This window comes from Gastrolobium bilobum, unplaced genomic scaffold (assembly GCF_033153095.1).
Source record: "Gastrolobium bilobum isolate Gb01-03AN ecotype WA unplaced genomic scaffold, APGP_CSIRO_Gbil_v1 utg15063, whole genome shotgun sequence".
Taxonomy (NCBI): Eukaryota; Viridiplantae; Streptophyta; class Magnoliopsida; order Fabales; family Fabaceae; genus Gastrolobium; species Gastrolobium bilobum.
In genome coordinates, this window is record NW_026896098.1 from 145,702 (window position 1) to 153,937 (window position 8,236).

The 8,236-nt window shown below is 39.3% G+C and overlaps 1 non-coding gene across 1 annotated transcript; it reads right to left on the reverse strand.

Annotated features, from left to right (window-relative positions):
- Nucleotides 1–268: 268 nt before the first annotated feature.
- On the reverse strand, nt 269–375 carry LOC133297768 (small nucleolar RNA R71). Its single transcript, XR_009749680.1, has one exon. It is a non-coding gene; the product is annotated as a small nucleolar RNA R71 (small nucleolar RNA).
- Between the last annotated feature and the right edge of the window lie 7,861 nt (nt 376–8,236).

Here is an 8,236-nt window from a genome sequence, read left to right on the forward strand (position 1 = left end):
GTCTCTGATTAACCTGGTGGAGAAGAACCCTTTTGGCAGAGAGGATTATGAAGATCCTCACGACTTCATGGACAGATTTCTGAGAATCTGTGACACAACCAAGCATCATGGGGTGTCTGACGATGCCATCAGACTCAGGTTGTTTCCCTTTGCTTTGACTGAAAAATCTCTCAGATGGCTAGACCGACAAGCTCCTAACAGTATCCGAACATGGGATGATCTAGTAGCTAAATTCTTTGCTGAGCATTTTTCGCGGGAAAAGTACAACAAGCTGGTGAATGAAATCACCAACTTCATTCAGCAGCCGGGAGAGACGCTCTGTGCAGCCTGGATGAGATTTCAGGAATTGATCATAAAATGCCCTCAATATGACTTCCCAGATGAGAAGAAAGTCATAGTCTTCTATAATGGGATGACACCAGAAACCAGGATGGTTGTCAATGGAGCAGCCGGTGGAACCATCGGTACGAAGACAGCAGCTGAGACCCTGGAACTGATTGATTACCTAGGAATGATAACGCTTCTACGGCAGTTCCTCCGGTTCAGCCAGCTCAACCCAAGAAGGGAATTTTACAACTGGGGAACACTGACGCCTCATTAGTTGAGCAAAAGATGATCTCACAACAGCTAGCCAGTCTGAACGCCAAGCTAGATAGAATGCAGATCTCATCTAAAGTTAATGTATTCAACTATGAGTACTGCAAAGAGCCACATGAGACTAATGAGTGCCCTACATTCAATGGAGCTGAACCATTCCAAGTCAATGGAGTGTGGTATGATCCAAGGCCACCACAGGATACCCAAAGTTACCAGAGAAATCAGAATAGAGGCCAAGGGAACAACTTTCAAAGGAGGAATCAAGGGAGCGGCTTGGATTATAAATCCAACAACTATCTGCAACCTCCTCCTCTGCCACAAAAAGAGCCATCCGAATTGGAGAGAGCGATGATACAACTGGCCAAAACTACTAATGATCACATAATTGAGACATGAACCTACCAAAAGAACCAGGATGCTTCCATCCAAAACTTGGAGAGTCAAATAGGCCAGTTGTCTAGGTAGTTGGCTGAGAGAAGTCAAGGAACAATCCCTAGTGATACCATTGTGAATCCAAGGGAGCACTGCAATGCCATCACTACTAAAAGTGAGAAGCTAGAAAAAGAGAAAGTTGAAGTTTCTACAGACAAGAATGAGCACATCCAAGAAGGCAAAAAAAAAAAGCAAAAGAGCAACCTCCTGCAGTTCAAAAGAAGCAATGGGATTTCTCTCGTTTTGAGAAACCTCCATATCCTATGAAGCTCAAACAACATGAACAAAGGAAGCAATTTTCTACATTTTTAGATATTTTTAAGAAATTGCAAATTAACATTCCTTTTGCAGAAGCTCTGGAGCAAATGCCTTCGTATACCAAATTCTTGAAGGAGATATTATCTAAGAAGCGAAAGCTCACAGAGGATGAACCTGTCACATTAACAGAGGAGTGCAGTGTAATCCTGCAGAAAAACATGCCTCCAAAGTTGAAGGATCCAGGAAGCTTCAGTATTCCATACACCATTGGCAAGACAACTATAGAGAGAGTCTTATGTGATCTCGGTGCCAGTGTTAATGTGATGCCATTAACCCTGATGAAGAAGCTGGAATTGATGAAGTCAAGCCAACTAGGATGAATGTTCAACTGGCCGACCGCTCAACAAAGCAAACATATGGTATTGTGGAAGATGTGCTAGTCAAGGTAGACAAATTTCTAATTCCTGTTGATTTTGTCATCCTTGACATTGATGAAGATGCCAGTGTGCCTATGATCTTCGGGAGGCCATTCTTAGCAACCTCAGGAGCGTTAATCGATGTACCTAAGGGTGAATTGATAATGCGCGTGGATGGAGGGCAAGCAATATTCAAGGTATTCATAAATGAAGCTCCTCCATTGCCTTCTTCTCAACCTAAGAATCAAGTCAATTACATTGCGGAGAAAAAGGCTGAGGAAAGGAAAAAGAAAGAAGTCCATCAGCAGCATAAAGAAAGCAAGCCAAAGGTTAAGATGGAAAAGCCCAAGAGTAAGGAAAAGCATGTGAAGACTAAGTTCAAAGTTCCTGAGAACCCTCATCCTTATCCACATGCATATGATCATAAAAGGAAACAATACTGGATCAAGAAGATTGGGTCATCAATGGTAGCATGCTTCCAACCACCATAAATCAAAAGGGGTATGTCAGGCTCGTGACGTTAAACAAGCGCTAATTGGGAGGCAATCCAATAGTTGTTTTTCTGTTTTTATTTTATTTTCTTAGGATAGTTTAATTTTTAATAAGTCAAGTAAGTGGTGAATTAGTGACCATATGGAAAAATTTTAAATCTGGGATTGGATCGGTTTGGATTGGATCGGTTTGGATTGGATCGGTTTTCATCAACCCATCCAAAAACCGATCCAATCCAATTAAAATTTGCGGTTTTTTTTCGGTTTTCAATTTTTCGGTTTTCGGTTTATTCGGTTATCGGTTTTTCGGTTCGGTTTTCGCGGTTTGAATCAGTTTGGATCGGTTGATGAACACCCCTAGCGTGAACTCCACGCTGTCAGCTCTACTGATCAAAAAGTTCCAGTGAGCTCCGCGCTCACAGCGTGAACTCCACGCTTTCAGCGCCAGTGTCCTCACTATTTATCTTGACTTTAGTATTTTCGTTTTGTTGTTTTGAGATTATGGTTTGATTATTTCCTCCTTTTACATACTGAGTTTATTCTGTTTTGACTGTTTAACAAGTGTGTGTGTGTTCCATCTAGCAGATTTAGTCCTTCGACTAGTATAGTTTGTTGCTGAGGACAGCTACGTTCTAAATCTGGGAATTGTCGCATACTGTATGCGAGGCTTGTTAAATACTGCGGAACTACACCACGGAAAGGACGTCTAAACAGAAATTTTTCTGAAAAAGGGGAGATATTTTAACCTTCAATTTTTTTTTTATTTGCTGTTTTTAGTTAGATTCAATTTTTAAAGAAAAGTAGAAAATTTTTAGAAAATTCCTGAACAAGCAGTCCCAGAGTGTTCTAAGCTTACGCAGTAAGTAATTAGATTGAGTTAGATGAAGCATGATATCTGTGAGCAATTAATTGTTTTAATCTGAGAATGATGACTGCTCGTTTTTATAACTGTTTTGGTGAAATTTTTGATAATGCTTGATGTGAAACTTTGAATTGAGATTCTAGTTTGAATTATAACTGTGAGGATTTGAGCCTAAACAAAAAAAAAAATTTAGAGAGGCCTCACTGTAGTAGTTTCTAGAACCTGAACTGTTTCTCTGGCTTGCATGCATTACTGATATGATACGGGCATTCTTATTCTTGTTAACTTAGAGCCAAACAGCCTACCCATAAGAATTTCCATTGTTAAGCCCCTTTGAGCCTTAAACCAGTTCATTCAAACCTGATGAAAATTACTTAATCCTGTTCCTCTTGACACACCTTGAGAGATTGAATGCTGATCAAAAAAGAAAAGTCAAATTACTTCTCAAAAGGAAAAGTTAAGTAGCTGAACAAGGAAAAGAAGAAAAATTACAGCTCAAAAGAGAAAAGAAAGAAAACATCTGCAAACAAGGAAAGAAAAAGGTAGTGAAGAAAGGGAAAGAATCCCAAGTTTGTAAAATGAGGCAAAGCCTAGAAGAGAAGGAAGTATTGTTAAAATCAGTATTTTAATCTCTCCAATCAGCTTCTGACCAAAAGATTCTCACCCCCAAACCAGGGCAAGTTACAACCTATCAAAGACCTTTTGATCAGTCTATGCATGTTAAATGGATTCCTCATTCTTAGGAATTGAGAATAAGTTCAAGCCTATGGAATTCCTACTACACTGATGGATAAGTGTGAAACCCTTAAACACTGAGTGTGATGAGAGTACATTTAAACTGATGAGGAATATTCAAGCTGGAGTTTAAATTCTTGATATAACTGAAAAGCATTATTGAGAGTTTTTAACAAAGAGTTATACATGCATAGCAGTCTGAATTCTTAAGATGTTGTGTTCCATGTTTTCACTGAATTATTTTTTGCTGATAACTTGAATCTATTACATTGTTGAGGACAGCAAAGTTCAAATCTGGGAATTGTTTGATATGCGTTCAGCATATAAGGAAATCTAAACCAAAAAGAGAAAGAATGATGATTAAATCTTAAGCAAAAAGGGCAATAATCACTTATGATTTGTCAAAATCTTAATCAGAGATTGCATACTGATTTTGTGTTGATTTCGTAGGAAAAACAGACAAATTGAAGCTACAGAGGAAAAGCTAAACTGAAGGCTCACACTCACAGCGTGGGTATGACGCTCATAGCGTGAAGGGAGCCCCTTCAGGCAGAAGCTACCACGCTAGTAGCGCCAGAGATCAAAAACAGGCAGAAGCTACCACGCTACTCGCGTGGCATTGACGCTAGTAGCGCCAGACTCTCAATCAGCCCACGTTTGCAGCGTGGAAACCACGCTAGTTGCGTGGTGCTTCAGGATTATGAAGAAAAACTCCCACGCTCACAGCGTGGGAACCACGCTAGTGGCGTGGGAGGTGCGTCAATCAGCATTAAATCTGTTTTAAATCAGAGACAGATCACACTGAGATTACGACAAGGATTCAATCAAGATTCTACACCAGGTCAAAGACTCTATAAATAGAGACTCAGACCTCAAGAGAAGGAGAACTTTTGCACAGAGAGGAAGACTGAGGCAGAACGCAGAGCAAGATTCTTCTCCTATTTTCTGGTTTTATTATTTTATTTTATTAATTCTTTTCAATTCTTTGAATTGTCAGACATGAATATGTCTGACTAGTTTTTATTATTATGGTAAGTGTAACAGCCCGTTGTACACTGGTATTGTTAACATTAATTATGATATTAAGCGCAGTTACAATCACAGCAGTTCATTTATAAAAATGCGAATAAACTTTTTCCGATTATTACGCGAGCATTTAAAACATAAAAAGGCGTAGTAATTAAAAGCTGTGACCGTAACCGTAAACTCTTGCGGAAGACTTATTTAAACTATTTTTATAACTCACACTACTTATTATAAGTTACTAAGGAGTTCCCATAAACTCACTTAGCCAATTTCCAAACTTTACGTTTTTACCTATTCGGACATGTTTCACTCTTAATTTTTCTGCGACCACACCGCTCGCAACCAAGCCTTCTTCTCAGATTAGATCTTTGTCTTACTTAATTCCCTTTTCAACAAGCTATCATATGCTCAATTCGGAGCTCATTAGCTCCGGTTATCGCCGTTTGAAGTTGGATCAGCAAATAGCCAAACAACCCCAAAAACAGCACCAAACCACTCACCTTACTCGATTTACTGCACTCAATCCATTCAACCATTTGCTCTCAAATTTTTATACTACAAACTAGACATCTCAAAATTCATTTTGATATATCACACGCTTAATTTGATTGAGAAACGAAGCGGGAATTAATTTCCCAAATCCGGTCCAGAATCTGCCCCAGGTGCAGGGGCACATGAGCAGTCCGTGTTTCTCTATTTTTTTCAGGCCGAAGATCAACCCATAATTTCCTCAAATTTTGACACAAGGTAGAGGACATCTCAAAATTCAAAATGGTGTATGGCACGTCTCTATTGGACCTCTATGGAGGGAGATATGCTCTCCCGAAGTTCGCCTAAAATCTGCCAATTCTACAGAAATTTTGCTAGAGTTTCCTTTGTTTTTCCAATAATCCCAAAATTGTAAACGATCATTTAAACCTCAAATGTACCTAATAAACACATGATAATACAGTAATAATCCAATGGGTGGCACACACAAGGACCAACAACGCCTTGGGGCACTTACAACCCAATCCAGTTTATAGTTATTACACAGCTTATACAATAGAGCTCACATTATATTTCTTACTTGTTTCAATCACATAGGTCTCATTCACATGTAGTTTCACAATATAAGCATGTAATCATAACTCTAACATAGGCCTAAAATCCTTCCATCTTGGTACATCATGCCTCTCTTACATTTACAACATACACTTAAATATTACAACTTACGACTTTAACTTCAAATTGCCTTTTACAATATTACAACACCAATTACAAATTTAGACATAAATTTAAATGATACAAACTACTAGACCTAGGCATGCCAACATGAACAATATGCCAAATACTGAAAATGTTCCTCTATCACCCTGCGGGCCTCTTGCCCGCTGCTCCAACGCTACAGGTACATCCTGAAATAAATGCCCCGAGACGGGGTGAGATATACGAATATATCTCAGTAACCAAGAGGTTCTGGAGAAAACTCCACCCAATGGTTCACTTCGATACATATCAATAGAATAAAACAACCACTTTGAAAATGGGATATAGCAAGGGATTTAGAGAAGTGGGGAATATAAAGAAACAAACTACGACGATACGGGATGGTAACCCCAATTCCACGTACGCCCTGGGCATATATAAGCCTATGGGTATCATCCAAGGTGTGTTCACAGAAACCACAACCATGATGCCCAAACCAACCAAAACGCCAAAGACATTCCTAGTGTGCTCCTACCCGGATCACACACCATGACACGCAGTCAACTGGAACTCCCTCCTGGAGACCTATCCAGCGGAAGTCCGAAAATGCCCGAAGGCTAATAAAACTGTCTACTGGCCAGAGACTCGGTACTGCAGTACCCATAGCAATAATGCATGCATGCTCATGTGTTCTATACTATTCATACACACTTCCTACCGTTGCCATCAACTGGCAAGGTGGAACAGAAAAGGGGAAAAAGCCCCAGTACCAAGAGGTTACCTTAAATGTTGTTTTCACAAGCTCCGCAGCAGCTTATCCCACAACTTGGTACACAGTAGAATGCCTACACAGAGGACATTCCCAATCACTTATAATTCAAACAATACATGCTAATTTACAATTATACATGCATTGAACCAATTACATACCTCAATCCACTTGGTCCAGGACCAAGGGCAACTCCCAGATTCAAGTTTCGGGGTTCAAGTCAACGTACGGCAACCTATACAATTACGTACATCCATCAGTACGCGTCAAATATTATCAAAACGCAAAATCACAAAAATCCTCCCCATCCTCCCTTGATGGTTCGGCCAATGAAGTGTAAATTTGAGATTTATTTTTCTAAATTTTCTTTCTCATTTTGTTACGTCTCATTAGGTTGTCAATAGGCCAATTCAAGTGCCGGTTCGTCATTTTCGCGTTGGATTACATCAGAACACGAAAACCGCAAAATCCCATCTTTTTCCCTTGGAGGTTCGGCCATATAGGTGTTAATTGGGGATTTATTTTTCTAAATTTTCTTTCTCATTTTATTACACTCCCTTAGGTTGTTTAGAGGCTAGTTCAACCGTCGTTTTTTCCGTTTTACGACATTTACGCATCGTTTTGCGAAATATTTCACTTTGGGCTCATTTAGGTCTCTAAACACAATTTAATTTTCTCATTGATTCAAACACTTGCCAATCACAACACAACCCATCTAAGCACTATATAACTACACAAATCATCATCCAATTCATTTTTCAACATCAATTCCTCAATTTTTCCTCAAAGGTTCGAATCTTGCCCTATGACATTCCAAGGGATTTCCATTCAATTTTAATCATTCCAACCCTTATACAACCTATTATATCATCATATCATCATGCCACAATTTATCAAACAAGTCTCAACACCAAGATTCACAAGTCCAAAATCATGATCATCAAATTTTTCTAAGTTAAATTCATCAATTTTCACCAATAAATTTCATCGCATTTCTAGCTTTAATACATCATTCTAACACATTATCATCTAATACACATTTTCAAATTGAGCTCTCTAACACAACATATCATCAATCAAAGATTTAGGTCACAAAATCAATTCATCACAATCAACCGTTTAAAATGCAAGAACACTCACCCAAATGGAAGGTACAAGGCTCCTCCTAAGCATACTCCACCATTGGAGCATTTAAAAGCTCCAAGAACACAAAATTCCTCACCAAAACCGCAACTGAAACAGGGCTGTATCTCCTCACACGCACAGTTTCAAGGCTCAAGAGTGGTACCAATGTGTTTAGGAGGTGTTTTCCATCAAGATTCAAGACAAAAATCGTTGGATTCGGTGGAGAAATGGCTAAGTTATGATCAAATGAAAATTTGCACACCAATGGGGGAGGAGGGGCTGTTTCACGTTGAAGAAGAAAGGGGAAGGAGAGAGAGTGTCGTGAGTGTGAGGGGAA